Below are 13,497 nucleotides of genomic sequence, written 5' to 3' on the forward strand. Positions count from 1 at the left end.
TGCATCATGTCTATATAAAGGTCCCACAGTTGACAGTGCATGTCAGAAGAGCGCCGAGACAGGATTGTGTCGATGCACAGATCTGGGGAAGGGTACCAAAACATTTCTACAGCATTGAAGATTCCCAAGAACACAGTGGCCTCCATCATTCTTAAATGGAAGACGTTTGGAACCACCAAGACTCTTCCTAGAGCTGGCCGCCCGGCCAAACTGAGCAATTGGGGGGAGAAGGGCCTTGGTCAGGGAGGTGACCAACAACCACATGGTTTATTATGTTGCTGTCCTGCGGTTCTGAATTTGCGATGCACCCGACCGTGCACATTTTTCTGTGCAATAGCCTTCTGATTTGAACATTTGAAAAGTTTTGGTGTGAACACTTCAATTTATATATGTTATAGCACTCTGGTTTCACTAATACATATGTTGAAATGGAACCAAATGAATGTGATAGTCTGTCTATAACCAGCCTGAGTAGGCCTATAATGCCATTCCTTTTCTATTCAGAGTTTAGAGAAATGAATCAAATTGGAAATGAGCTACTATCAGTCTGGTTAATGTGATGCATGTCTGTTGAATTTGGAAAAATCCAGCGGCCTCGTCCCCACCTACAGTACTCAGCCAGTCAGGAGCCGCTACTGCGTTGCGGCCGTTGCATACTGCATACTTTTTACTAAACGGTACGTGCTAAATAGTATCCGACGGTGACTACATAGTATGCAATTTAAGTATGTAGTACGCTAGTATGGGTATTCGGACACGGCCACTGTATAGTTTACATACTAAAAAAAGTGGTGCAGAAAAGCTTACTCACTAGATCACATATCATGACCACACTGCATCATTCAGTGTCATATGACACTATTTACAGTAGTGTAGGACAGAAGTAAAATATTCACAACACAGATGACTGAGTAAAAAGCAGTTAACCATACATCTTATATACTGTATACTTTAACCTTTACTGTGCCATTTACTGTCGTTTTCCTTTTTTGCAGCAGTGGCAACAATTTAGTAGTAGTGGACCACCACTTCTAAATGAATATAGGGGAAACACTAATAGCCTCTAAGTACTTCCCCATGGTATTCTAAGGGCTTAGGATAGTATACCATTCTACACCAATTAAAGTGGAAATGACAACTACTCTGCAGATATGAAACAAATCATTAGAATATCAGTCAAAAATATAAAATGCCCAGTTTATGCTACAAAACCAACCTTAGAAGCAGGTTCCAACCTAAAAATAGGTTCTATTTGACAAAAAATACCATGACGTACAGTAAGGCCTTGTTGGCAGAATAAATGGATGCAGTTCAATGCATGATTAATATAATTCACCAATACATTCTTGGTAGTCCAACAAATATTGTTATCAGGTTGTAAATCACAGCTGGCCTGGTACATTGTTTGCTGCCTCCATCCATTCAGGATGCACTGTTTTAGTTTCAATGACTCAATATGTTGGACAAAAACGGACGATTGTAACTAAGGCAGTGAATGTCAATACAATCAAATTAGCAAGGGCAATGATCTAAAGTTGTGCTGTTGCTACTGTCTGTAACACACAGTCCAGTTCAAAGACAATGACGGCAGGTCCATGTGGCAAAATTGTTTATTTACATATAGGTCTACTGTAGCTCTGATTGGCTATGGCACACTGGTCTGCGTAGACTCTGGTCCTGGACAAGACAGATGTTTTAATTAGGTTTTATTTACTGCAGTGTCTATTAATTGTCCAAACACATGCCGCTTTCCCACTCTATATTGATATATCATTTTCACAAATTCCCAAACATTCTATGAATTTATGCAAATGAAAAAAATTACCATATCTACTGTAAGTGCTGGTGTCACGCCCTGACCTGAGAGAGAGGGTGTGTTTCTCTATGTGGTTAGGTCAGGGTGTGGGGTGGGCATTCTATGTTTTGTATTTCTTTGTGTTGGGCCGAGTATGGTTCCTAACCAGAGGCAGCAGTCTATCGTTGTCTCTGATTAGGAACCATACTTAGGCAGCCTTTTTTCCACCTGTGTTTGTGGGATCTTGTTTTTGTATTGCTGCAAAACTTTTCGTTCATTGTTTTGGTTTTTGCTGGTTCACCGTTAAATAAAATATGATGAACCCAACCCACGCTGCGCCTTGGTCTACCTTTAACGACGGACGTTACAGCTGGCTTGTCAGAAAATGTTAAAAAAATAAAAAAGACATCATATTCTTCCTGGGGGTTTATATGAACAGATTTTAATAAGATTTCACGTTGCTAAAAAGCTGTCAGTTCCACTTTAACACTCATGATGTCATATGGACAGTTCAAAGGCATGTCACACAGAGAAACACAACAGGGATCAACCATCAACATAACTGACACACAATCTAATTCTGATACTGTGCACTACTAACAGATCCTCAAAAAGGATCAAAATGATACTGTACACTAGGATCTTGAAAGAAAAAAAAGTATTTAATAATTGACAAATGTAAGTTCATGTACTGTCGTAACAGCAACCTACAACAGATGGGGTTGCCAGCTCCTATTGTCTCTACACAGTGCAGTCATACAATGTGTAAAACATGACACAATTATATCTGTTCCCTTCATCAGCTTAGATACTGACGTACACACGGATAGGCTACATGCTGTGAAATCACAAGAAACAGGATTCAAGTAGTCAACACAAATGTCTACAAACACATTTAAAATGGAATAGGCTTGGCGGGTGAAAGACACGATTAGTTGAAATGGGAATTAAAGCTAAATGTCTATTCCTGGCAGCACACAGCAGGATGGTTTAATACATATATTTCCAGTGTGTTTAAGACAATAACACGCAGAGAAATAGAGAGAAGATGAGAGAAGAGTGCTGCTAATGCAAACACACAGCTCAGCTCAGAGCAGCACTGGCTCTGAGCAGCACTGGCTCTGAACTCTTTCACTCAGGCAAGGAGTAAACAGCTGTCTTCATCTCCCCATTCAGCTAAACACGCTCCCATTAGCACACACACATCCACATAGTGCACTCACACACACACACACACACACACACAAACACTGTTTGGAAATTCACCCTAACATGCCCCTAGCAAACAGATGGCAAGTGTTCTTTCCTTGTCCACTAAAGATAGCCACTTACTCTAAACACTAGGCTATGTATGTAGCCGAGGCTGTAAGAGTTGGAGGCTGCAGTATAAAGTCCTATCTGTGTTTGCACTGGAGTGGAGTGTTCAGCGGCTACAGTACAGAAGGCGTAAGTGTCCTGCTCGGTGTTCCTCTCTAAAGAGCCACATTTCAAGAACGAGTAAAGCCCATGGAGAGCTGGCTCACTAATAGAGAGCCTCTGAGTGCAAAATGAAGTCCTTATGACCCGGCTATCGTGTTCATAGGGATTAAGAGACTTAATTTGACCCGAACACTGCACCTTGCCATCAAAGACCTTTTATTGTAATAACGGCACTATACTGCATTTGCACAATTTACACCTCTGCCAAATACTGTATATGCACTGTATAAGGACTGTCCCCAATTTTAAAAAATCTTTGTCGACTGAAAGTTGTCTGTTCTTTCGACCAATCGATTGGTCAACATTTTTAAACCTGTATTTTTCCACATATAGACACACCTTACGTGTTTTACTAATATCAACTATCTGCCTTGAGCTTGTCTGATGCTTAAAGCTCACGGTTTGATGAAATAAGACAAATGCCTCAAGATGGTGCCAGAGATCTAGACAACCAGAAGAAAAAAAACCTGACCCAACTATTCTTCTCCTCCTCCTGCTGGCTTTCGCAGATTCTGCCATTACTCTCCTGAAGTTGCCGGTAACAGGCTACACGAGGAGTCGGCAAACTTTCTCATGTGGAATGCCAATTTATCTTACCATTTTCTACCAATCTGCGTGCCAGTTATGGTTTTCATATGCACATTTTCGTGAAAGTTTAATTTATAATAATGTCTTCATATCTCAAAATCATTGTCATGGGGTTAATCAAAATTCTATCTAAATGAAAATGATACAAACCTAAAAAGTAACATCCATTGCCAACTATGTAAAAATAGCCTACATAAAGCCAACAAATAAATACACTGCAGCCTGCAGGTAGAAAATATCCTGATAAAAATAAATATCCTATAAATCACATTGGCTACACTGTCACGCCCTGACCGTAGAGAGCCTTTTTATTTCTCTACTTGGGTAGGTCAGGGTGTGATTTGGGTGGGCATTCTAGATTATGTTTATCTAGTTTATTTTTTCTATGTTGTGTTGTAGTTTATTTTTTCTATGTTGTGTTGTAGTTTATTTTTTCTATGTTGGGGGGTTTTGTATGATTCCCAATTAGAGGCAGCTGGTCATCGTTGCCTCTAATTGGGGATCATATTTAAGTAGTTGTTTTTCCCACCAGTGTTTGTGGGAGATTATTTTGAGTTATTGCATGTTGCACCTCTGTCGTCACGGTTTGTTGTTTGTTTATAGTTTATTGTTTGTTTGGCAAAGTTTCACAACATAATAAAGATGTGGAACGATATTCACGCTGCGCCTTGGTCTCCTCCTACAAACGTACGTGACATACACATGGCCTGTGGGTCATGCCTACTCCTGCTACCTCCCTCTGGCGCTTGACATCGCAGTTCTACTAACCACCAGCCCTGCAACTATATCACGCACACCTGTTCCCCATCATTATGCACAGCTGGTCATCATTTTCCCCTTGATTACTCGCCCTTTATTTAGCCCTCAGTTAACATCAGTCATTAGTTAGTATTGTTTTCTCTCACGTTCAGTACGCGGCTCATGTTTGTTAATCTGGATCGGTTCATTATTAAAGTCACCTTCTGCAGCCTGACTCCCGGCATATACGTTACATTCTGTCTGCAACAAACTTGAAACATTGTATTAACTTGGTTCTGGCCTGAGCGCTAGCGAACTTGCAACATTATATAAAATATTCTGGGACCCCAGAGTTTCCCTTGCCAGTGAACTCGGGACAGACACAGCTGTAGGCTATTTGCGCAAGGGATAAGAAACAGTGCAAGACTCAGGCAGGAGCTCACTGGAGCTGAGTACCGTCACCTCAAATGTTCTACTGCTTGAGCTCTTGTTTCTCTTAAACAATATTAGCTCAAAAGTATTGTGGAGCTACTGCACCTGAATATAAACAGTACCAGCACCCAAAATGAGTACCGGAACTTATTTCAGTCCAAGTTAAGCACTGATAAGTAATCAGGTAGGCCTATTTTATGACGTTTCTATTGGATCAGAGCATGACATGTTTCCCTTTCATGATGAGTGGTTATCGAAAGATTTTTCAAATACATTGAGAAACTGTTATTCTCAATGGATGTAAAAACAGACTTCATTTGCTTACTGTTTGAGGTGAAGAAAACATTACTTTGAGAAGCTCCACAGGTCATTAGTGGTGGTGCCTTCAGCCAATCAGAAATACTATTAGATCCCTAAATGGGCACATTTATATGCCTACATTTGTATGCAGGCCAGGTAGCCTTTAGGCCTACTACTATGTATAATCAGGCCAGGCAGCCTTTAGGCCTACTACTATGTATAATCAGGCCAGGCAGCCTTTAGGCCTACTACTATGTATAATCAGGCCAGGCAGCCTTTAGGCCTACTTCTATGTATAATCAGGCCAGGCAGCCTTTAGGCCTACTACTATGTATAGTCAGGCCAGGCAGCCTTTAGGCCTACTACTATGTATAGTCAGGCCAGGCAGCCTTTAGGCCTACTACTATGTATAATCAGGCCAGGCAGCCTTTAGGCCTACTACTATGTATAGTCAGGCCAGGCAGCCTTTAGGCCTACTACTATGTATAGTCAGGCCAGGCAGCCTTTAGGCCTACTACTATGTATAGTCAGGCCAGGCAGCCTTTAGGCCTACTACTATGTATAATCAGGCCAGGCAGCCTTTAGGCCTACTACTATGTATAGTCAGGCCAGGCAGCCTTTAGGCCTACTACTATGCGTGCTCATCCTTACTCAACATTGACAGGAGCGCTCCAAACAAAAGACAATGACTAAACTTGTAAATAGAATGAAATAAACCAAAACGTGTGTCTGACAAGTGTAGCATAGGTTGTGCACTCTGCAAACAATGTGTCCACTCCGACAATGAGAACAGGAAGACTGGAATAATAACATTGAGTGAATAAAAATAAATTACCGTAACCAAAGTAATAGACATTGTAGATGTACTGTTGGTGATATATGTAATGGGGAATTGATATACACTAACAATCAAACGCAAACAATGAATGTGCACAAATTGGCGTGAGAGAGCGCATACTGGAGAGAGAAGTGCATTGCGCATCTGAGCGCATGGTCCATCTGACGTCTGCATCGGCCTGCAGCGTTTACGGTGCTACGGCCTCAGCAGAAGGCAGGGCATTCACACTTCTTGCGCTTCATGGAGCAGAGCTGTTGTCAAATAAGTGAGTTTGTGTTTATACAGGATGTACCGCCCCCACCTACCGTCAGCCGATCATGTCCATGCGGAGGTATACAGAGCCCTTTGCAATGTTCCAAAAATTGGGAGGCGCATGACGTACACCCTCCATATGGAGCCTCCTACCACATTTTCAGATCAAGCATAAATTGGCTTTTAGTCTAAGCCTCTGCAATGGATTAGTTCACAGAGAAGGGCGCAAATATGTGTACATATATATATATATACACACTTGTTACTGCTCGACTAAAACAATCTCGGTCGACCAAAAGCCTAAAGACCAAACAATCGACCAGTCGACTAACTGGGGTCAGCCCTACACTGTATAAATTTGTCATGGCAGCGTCCCTTCCTCTGCATATATATATATATATACTGTATTTTCCCGCTGTAAATTGTATATCCTCACTGTAACTCAGTTTTACTCCAGTGTTTTATGTTCTCTGTATTTATATTGTATATCCTGTATGTTGACTATGGTGACTTTGTCTGTATTCTGTCTGTACATTGTCTATTGCTGGCAGCATCTATTCACTAAATCAAATTCTGGGTATGTGTAAATGTAATTGAGAATAAAGTGATTCTGATTAGCCAACACCCAAATCAAAAACACCCAATCCTTTTGTAACCCATACTACATATAAGGCCAAAGTACCCATGCTTGGAACTCTGAGGGGTAAAAACAGCTACAGAACTGAGATTACCTAAATCCAATCACTTGACAACAAAAGGCGTAGGATGACTGAAATATAGCCTGACACGTCTCAAGCCAAACTCCTAAACAGGAGCATGCATCCATGTTGCAGCTTTCATATGTAAATTACACCCATTTCCTGCAATCATCTTCTTTGTAAACACTGACATCTGTTCAGGTATGGTCTAAAAATGACAAGACTTCAAAGTAGCACAGCCAATGTAGATGGACTGCTGAATCAGCTTTATACTGTAGATAGGCTAGGCACCAGGCGGTGTTGCGTCTCTGCTAGTTAACTCACACCTGAACAACACAGCAGTGTGATTTAAACACCATCTGCTCAGCTCACACACAGAAACATCACTCTGCCAGTTAGTTATACTGGGCGCTGTAATCTGGGGCGTCATCCACCCCAAAAATCTGAGGGGGCACAAAGTACGTGAGGATTGCTGGGGGGTGGATTTGGGCGGGTCGTGCTGAAGTTGGATAATTTTTCAAACACCTGAAACAGCTTTTTCTTGCAATAATCATTATTCTTAATTCTGTCAAAAAGATGTATATTTTTCTGTATATCTGTGCCTCTTGAGCTGTCTGTATCCTCCTGACTGGTGGTTCTTTTTTCAAAGAAACGAAATATTCTTCTCTGCCTCTGCTAAAATCTGGAGAAAATATTGAAAGGAATGTGAGTCTTATTCAGTACATTTAGTTATTGCTTGCTTTTCTAAAGTCTACCAACCTTGCCAGCAGGCATCTAATCAAGCTTTATTTACAGCACATTTCATACATGGAATGCAATGCGCATTACAGGAAACAACTAATACAAAACAGTGAAAATAAAAGCCGAAATATTTACTACACAACAAACATAAGATAAAAAAACAAAAGAATTACAAAACTGAACAACTAAAAAGCACCCCCAGGAAAAGAAAAGCTAAAAATATGTTTTAAGATTTATTTTAAATATCTCCACAGTTTCAGAACCCCTCAGGTTCTCTGGCAGGCTATTCCAGAGACTGGGGGCATAATAACTAAAGGCTGCCTCTCCATGCCTCTTGGTCCTAGGCTTTGGGAAGGCCTCGGACCAAGAGCCAGAGGACCTGAGGGACCTACTGGGTACATAACTTAAAAGCATGTCTGACATGTATTGGGGTGCACAATTGTGGATTGATTTAAAAACCAATAGAATAATCTTAAAATTCATTCTTAAACTCACAGACAGCCAGTATAGAGTGCTTAATAAAACCGGTGTAATGTGTGCTCTCCGTCTGGTCTTGGTCAGTACCCGTGCTGGAGCATTCTGTATGTTTTGCAGTTGACCAATGGCTTTCTTGGGTAGACCAGACAGGAGATCAATACAGTAGTCAAGCCAAATTGCAATAAAAGCATGGATGAGTCTCTCTGTGCTGTAGTGGGCACGAGAACCAGACTGGAAGTTTTCAAAAATAAAGTTGCCACTTAAAAAATGATTTAGCTGTTTGAACACCAATGCCAGCTATTATAGTTAGACAAGCTAGCTACTCTAACTTGATTGATAGCCTGAAATAGCTTCGTGGTAGCTCGTTATGAATGTATCTCTCGACACATTTACGAAAATAGTAATGGCTTCTAAACCATCCAGCTGCCTACTAGACCCTATTACAACTGTAAGAATATTTTGAAGATAAACAACGCAGAGGACAAGAGGTCAAAAGTACTAAAAGTCAATAGAGTACTAACGGTCAATAGGGAATTATCAATGGAAATAGTTGGTTTTCAGTTCAACATCTGTTAGGAATGTCAGTCCTGAACTCATAGCTACGTGTGGCATGTTCTCATTGGTCCAACCTGAAATAGGATACTTGTTATTTGGCCATTGGCACAGTTTTATTGCAAGGAATTGTAATTGGTCAACCATAGGCTAGGGCTGGGTTATAAAGTACATCCTGTCCCTTTGTTCTGTGGAGAGAATCACTGGGGAGAATCACTGGGGACGGGGGAACATGAACATCTACCTCCCCGCATGATTCATCCTCTTTGAATATGAATAAACCTACTTTCCTCCCCCTGATTTGCTTTGTGGTCTGTGTTATTGAAGAGTAACATCAACTGCTAACATTTGGTGCCATGACCCGGATGAATTGGTCTGAATAACAACAAGAAAAACTCAACTGTGTGTTGATCCAGAAGAAAGAGAGAAGGCTGAGTGCAACCCACTTTGGGGAGTCAACTCTTAATTTCCTGATCGATGGCAGAAGTGCTGGGTGAGTCTAGACCAATATCATTTTAAAAGAACCAAATCAGGTTAAAATGTATGCATGCAATGAGTGATACGTATCTGGGATGTTTAAGGTTCAAGTCCTTTGTTCTCTATTATAGAGGTTTGAGTCCTCTAACATTTTAGAGTCCTTTCTTTTTGTGAAACCTTCTTGTTGCATAGAAGTGAGTTGCTAGTTGAGTAGCAATTTTTACACTTGTGGTTAATGTAAGCCTTCAACAAGCTTTTTGAAGTGAACATAAGTTTTTATGGGCAGCCAGACCCTACAGAGACCATTTGTTCTAGAAGAGATTTGAGTCCTCGAAAGAGGATATATTTTGGGGTTAAATGAATATATAAACATAGAGATATATATTATACAACTTTTAAAGTTAATATAATGCCATTGTTAAGTGAGAAAACCCCTCTGGAAAAGGGCGGAACAGATATTTTAAATTCACTGTCTAGTGATATGAAGAACCATTTCAAAGTAGAGAAGTGTAGGCAAGAGATAATGAAGAAATATTCTGTCATTGTTGACAAAGATGGAATATGGAATCTGTCTGATGAATACAAATCTTGGGTAAAAATACAGAGAATGTCTAATTCCTTGACAAAGACACGATGGTCTTTAACTGTTTTAGCCGAAGTAAGAAAACGTGACGAGAAATTCTTTATGGAGAATCATGACAGGACATTGAAGAGAGATAAAGAAAGTTTAAGGGCTCTTGGTGAACAGATCAAAACCTTGAAATCATAAATTCCACAATTACAGGCAAGGGTCGTAAAAACAGACTTGACCCCCACCTGTGGACCATTTGTTCCCTCAAGCTACCCTCACACTGAGTTGCGCAAGGATGATCGGGTTTCAAGCATCTGGTCAGCTCTGCTGGCTTTGAGTCAACAGATACTGACAACAGTGACAAATGATGTCTTAGGCCAACCAGAACAGAGGCTGTAAAGGGCAGTAAAGACAAACCTAAGGTGACAGTAATCACACATAAATCAGCATCTCCAAAACAGTTGGATGAATGGTCAAAAACGTTGAAACATCTGCGAGAAGTGGGTATTAAAACATGGGACCATTTGAAGCGCTATAGCGTTATAAGAAACTCTACAATCTACATCCTTATGATGGGTTACAGTTACTAGCCTTTGTTTTCAACAACCGTGAACATGGCGTACTTGAAGAAAATGTTTATAGAGCTGTGGGTGGTGAAGAGCAAGATGTGGCTGATGGATGGAGAGCCATACATGTTTTCCTTAAGGGTCTGACCAATACAACCACCAATTGGGGAGAGATAACCAAATGTGTTCAAAAACCGAAAGAACAGTTTGTTGAATTTGAAGAAAGGTTTAGAGCAGAGGTGGTTAGACACAGTGGGTTACCCGGCATGGAAGATGAAGATACACTAAATTCCTCCAGAAATGGGGCAATCACTCATCAGCTGATGCAATCCATACATGATGATTTGCAAAAACTTTTGTTTCCACAACTAATGACTGGGAGAGACAAAACGACGGCGACATCATCGACAGAATGTCACGACTGGACAGAGACATCAATCAACATAATAAACCGGCTGTCATCAGAGATGTGCAGGTTCTGAGTGAAACCAACAACATTACTTGTTCAGCAGAAGAGAAACCTGGAGTATGTCATTATTGCGGGTTTTCTGGTCACTGGCAACGAGAATGTCGGAAAAGAAAACGTGTTTTTATGAGAAGTGGCCAGGAGAGGCAGAGTCCGTCTAAGGGAAAATGGAATCAAGACAACAGCCCCAACGAGACAATGCTGACGCAGAAATGTAAGAAGCTCTCTCCGGCTCAGCAGCAGAGTTTGCTGGATGCTGTGGAGGTAAACTAACAGACCCACTCTTACGTCCCACCTCAGCTGGTGTGCATATGAAATCAGATGGAATATATGTGGAATATATGTGAACATGATGGTTAACAACTTTGCAGTAGATTATTTAGTAGATACAGGTGATGAAGTCACTGTATTGCCCATATCTTATGCAAAACATATATGTCCTCAGTACACGGGCAAGAAGATGAGAGCAACAGGAGTGGGGGGGACAGATATGAAACAGACCAAACCACTATCAATTTCTATTGGTTCAAAGAAGATTGATGCAGGGGTGTGGATAGGCTCATTTGAACAACCTATTTTTGGCCTTGATGTTATTTTGCAAATTGACTCTACATTGAACATTTCTGAAGGAAAGGTGACGTGGCAAATTAAGACAACTGCAGGGATCTACAGTTCAGAACTATGCTATTTGGACTAGAGGTCGACCGATCATGATTTTTCAACCCCGATACCGATGCAGATTATTTGAGGACCAAAAAAACCCGCTGCCGATTAATCGGACAATTTTTTTGTTTGTTGTAATAATGACTACTCTGATGCTTCCTCAGTCTCCAGTATCTATGCAGCAATAGTCTGTGCCGGAGGGGCTAGGGTCAGTCTGCCCTATCTGTTGAAATTCTCCTGTCTTATCTGGTGAAGTTCTCCTGTCCTATCTGGTGAAATTCTCCTGTCTTATTTAGTGTGCTGTGTGAACTTAAGCATGCTCCCTCTAATTCTCCCTCTCCCCTCCCCCTACCCCCTCTCTCCTCTCCTCTCCTCCTCCCCTCCCGGAGGACCTGGGCCATAGGACCATGCCTCAGGACTACCTTGCCTGATGACTCCTGCCTGTCCCTGTCCCCAGTCCATCTGGTCTTGCCTGTGGCTATGGAACCCTGACCTGTCCACCTGACGTGCTACCTTGTCCCAGACCTGCTGTTTCGACCCTCGCTCTCCCTCTCGCTTTCTTCCTCTGTCTCTCTCTACCGCACCTGCTGTCTCGACCTCTGAATGCTCAGCTATGATAAGTCATCTGACATTATTCCTGAGGTGCTGAACTGTTACACCCTCTACAACCACTGATTACTATTTGACCCTGCTGGTCATCTATGAACATTTGAACAACCTGGCCTTAATGACCATGTACTCTTATAATCTCCACCTGGCACAGCCAGAAAAGGACTGACCATCCCTCAGAGCCTGGTTCCTCTGTAGGTTTCTTCCTAGATTCCTGCCTTTCTAGGGAGTTTTTCCTAGTCACCGTTCTTCTACATCTGCATTACTTGCTGTTTGGGGTTTTAGGCTGGGTTTCTGTATAAGCACTTTATGACATCTGCTGATGTAAAAAGGGCTTTATAAATACATTTGATTTGATTTACATATTAGTCATTTAGCAGACACACTTATCTAGATCGACCTACAGTTAGTGCATTCATCTTAAGATAGCTAGGAGGGACAACCACATATCACAGTCATTGTAAGTATATTTTTCCTCAAAGTAGCTATCAGCAAAGTCAGAGCTAGTATTGGGGAAAAGAGTCAAGCGAGAGTGTTAGTTAACGAAAGGCTTTTTTTGGCCCTATATCTTATAGGATTAACTCCCCACCTGCCGTGCCAGCCAGTTGGATATTCTGCAGTTTCCCTGAGAAGCCAAGAAGGGCTGCTTTAAATAATCATAAGCAGTTTTGAATGCATCATTAATTCAGTCCTGACTAAAGACATTTAATCATTCCTGGGAGGTGGAGGATGAGGCACGGGCTGGGCTGCCAGTAGTGAGTTGTGGTGCAGGCACATAACGGAGCAGCTCTGACTCTGGTGAACTCTGGTAGCTAGCTACTGGACATTTCTTTCTCTTTCCATACCTTGAGATGAACACTTGGATGCTTTGCTTGGCCCGGTGGGGAGGTCAGTCATGTGACCAGCCTGCTGCCCCAAGGGATGGATCTGTCATCTTTCATTCAGATCATGGCTTCAAAGCGGGAATTGGAACGGACCCATGCATGCAAAGCTGAATTGAATATGAAGCGATGGACAGCGATGGTCATTCTCTGGACATCCATCCTTGGCTGACAATGGAAAGTACCATCATGTTCAGGTGGAAAAACAATGCCCTATGGCCAGTGTACCATGGCCATGGATCGCAGGTTTATAGGCATGTGAGACCAAGTCGAACATCACTCTCCAGTTATACTGAGCAGCATTTTCTCCATGTTTTTCTCCTTATCCTTCATGTAGTGTAGCTGAAGGAGGACAGTAACCGAAAGCATGCTAG

The 13,497-nt window shown here is 41.7% G+C and overlaps 2 protein-coding genes across 8 annotated transcripts in view; one reads left to right on the forward strand and one right to left on the reverse strand.

The window, feature by feature from the left end:
- The window catches only part of LOC106582955 (voltage-gated potassium channel subunit beta-2), a 172,529-nt gene that overhangs the window by 32,096 nt on the left and 126,936 nt on the right, over positions 1-13,497 (reverse strand). The window lies entirely within an intron of this gene.
- The window catches only part of LOC106582956 (28S ribosomal protein S16, mitochondrial), a 44,843-nt gene continuing 40,433 nt past the window's right edge, over positions 9,088-13,497 (forward strand). Inside the window, exon 1 of the mRNA XM_014166598.2 lies at positions 9,088-9,383. The gene's annotated coding sequence lies outside the window, so the exon portion shown is untranslated. The remainder of the gene's footprint in view (positions 9,384-13,497) is intronic.

This window comes from Salmo salar, chromosome ssa22 (genome assembly GCF_905237065.1).
Source record: "Salmo salar chromosome ssa22, Ssal_v3.1, whole genome shotgun sequence".
Lineage (NCBI taxonomy): Eukaryota > Metazoa > Chordata > Actinopteri > Salmoniformes > Salmonidae > Salmo > Salmo salar.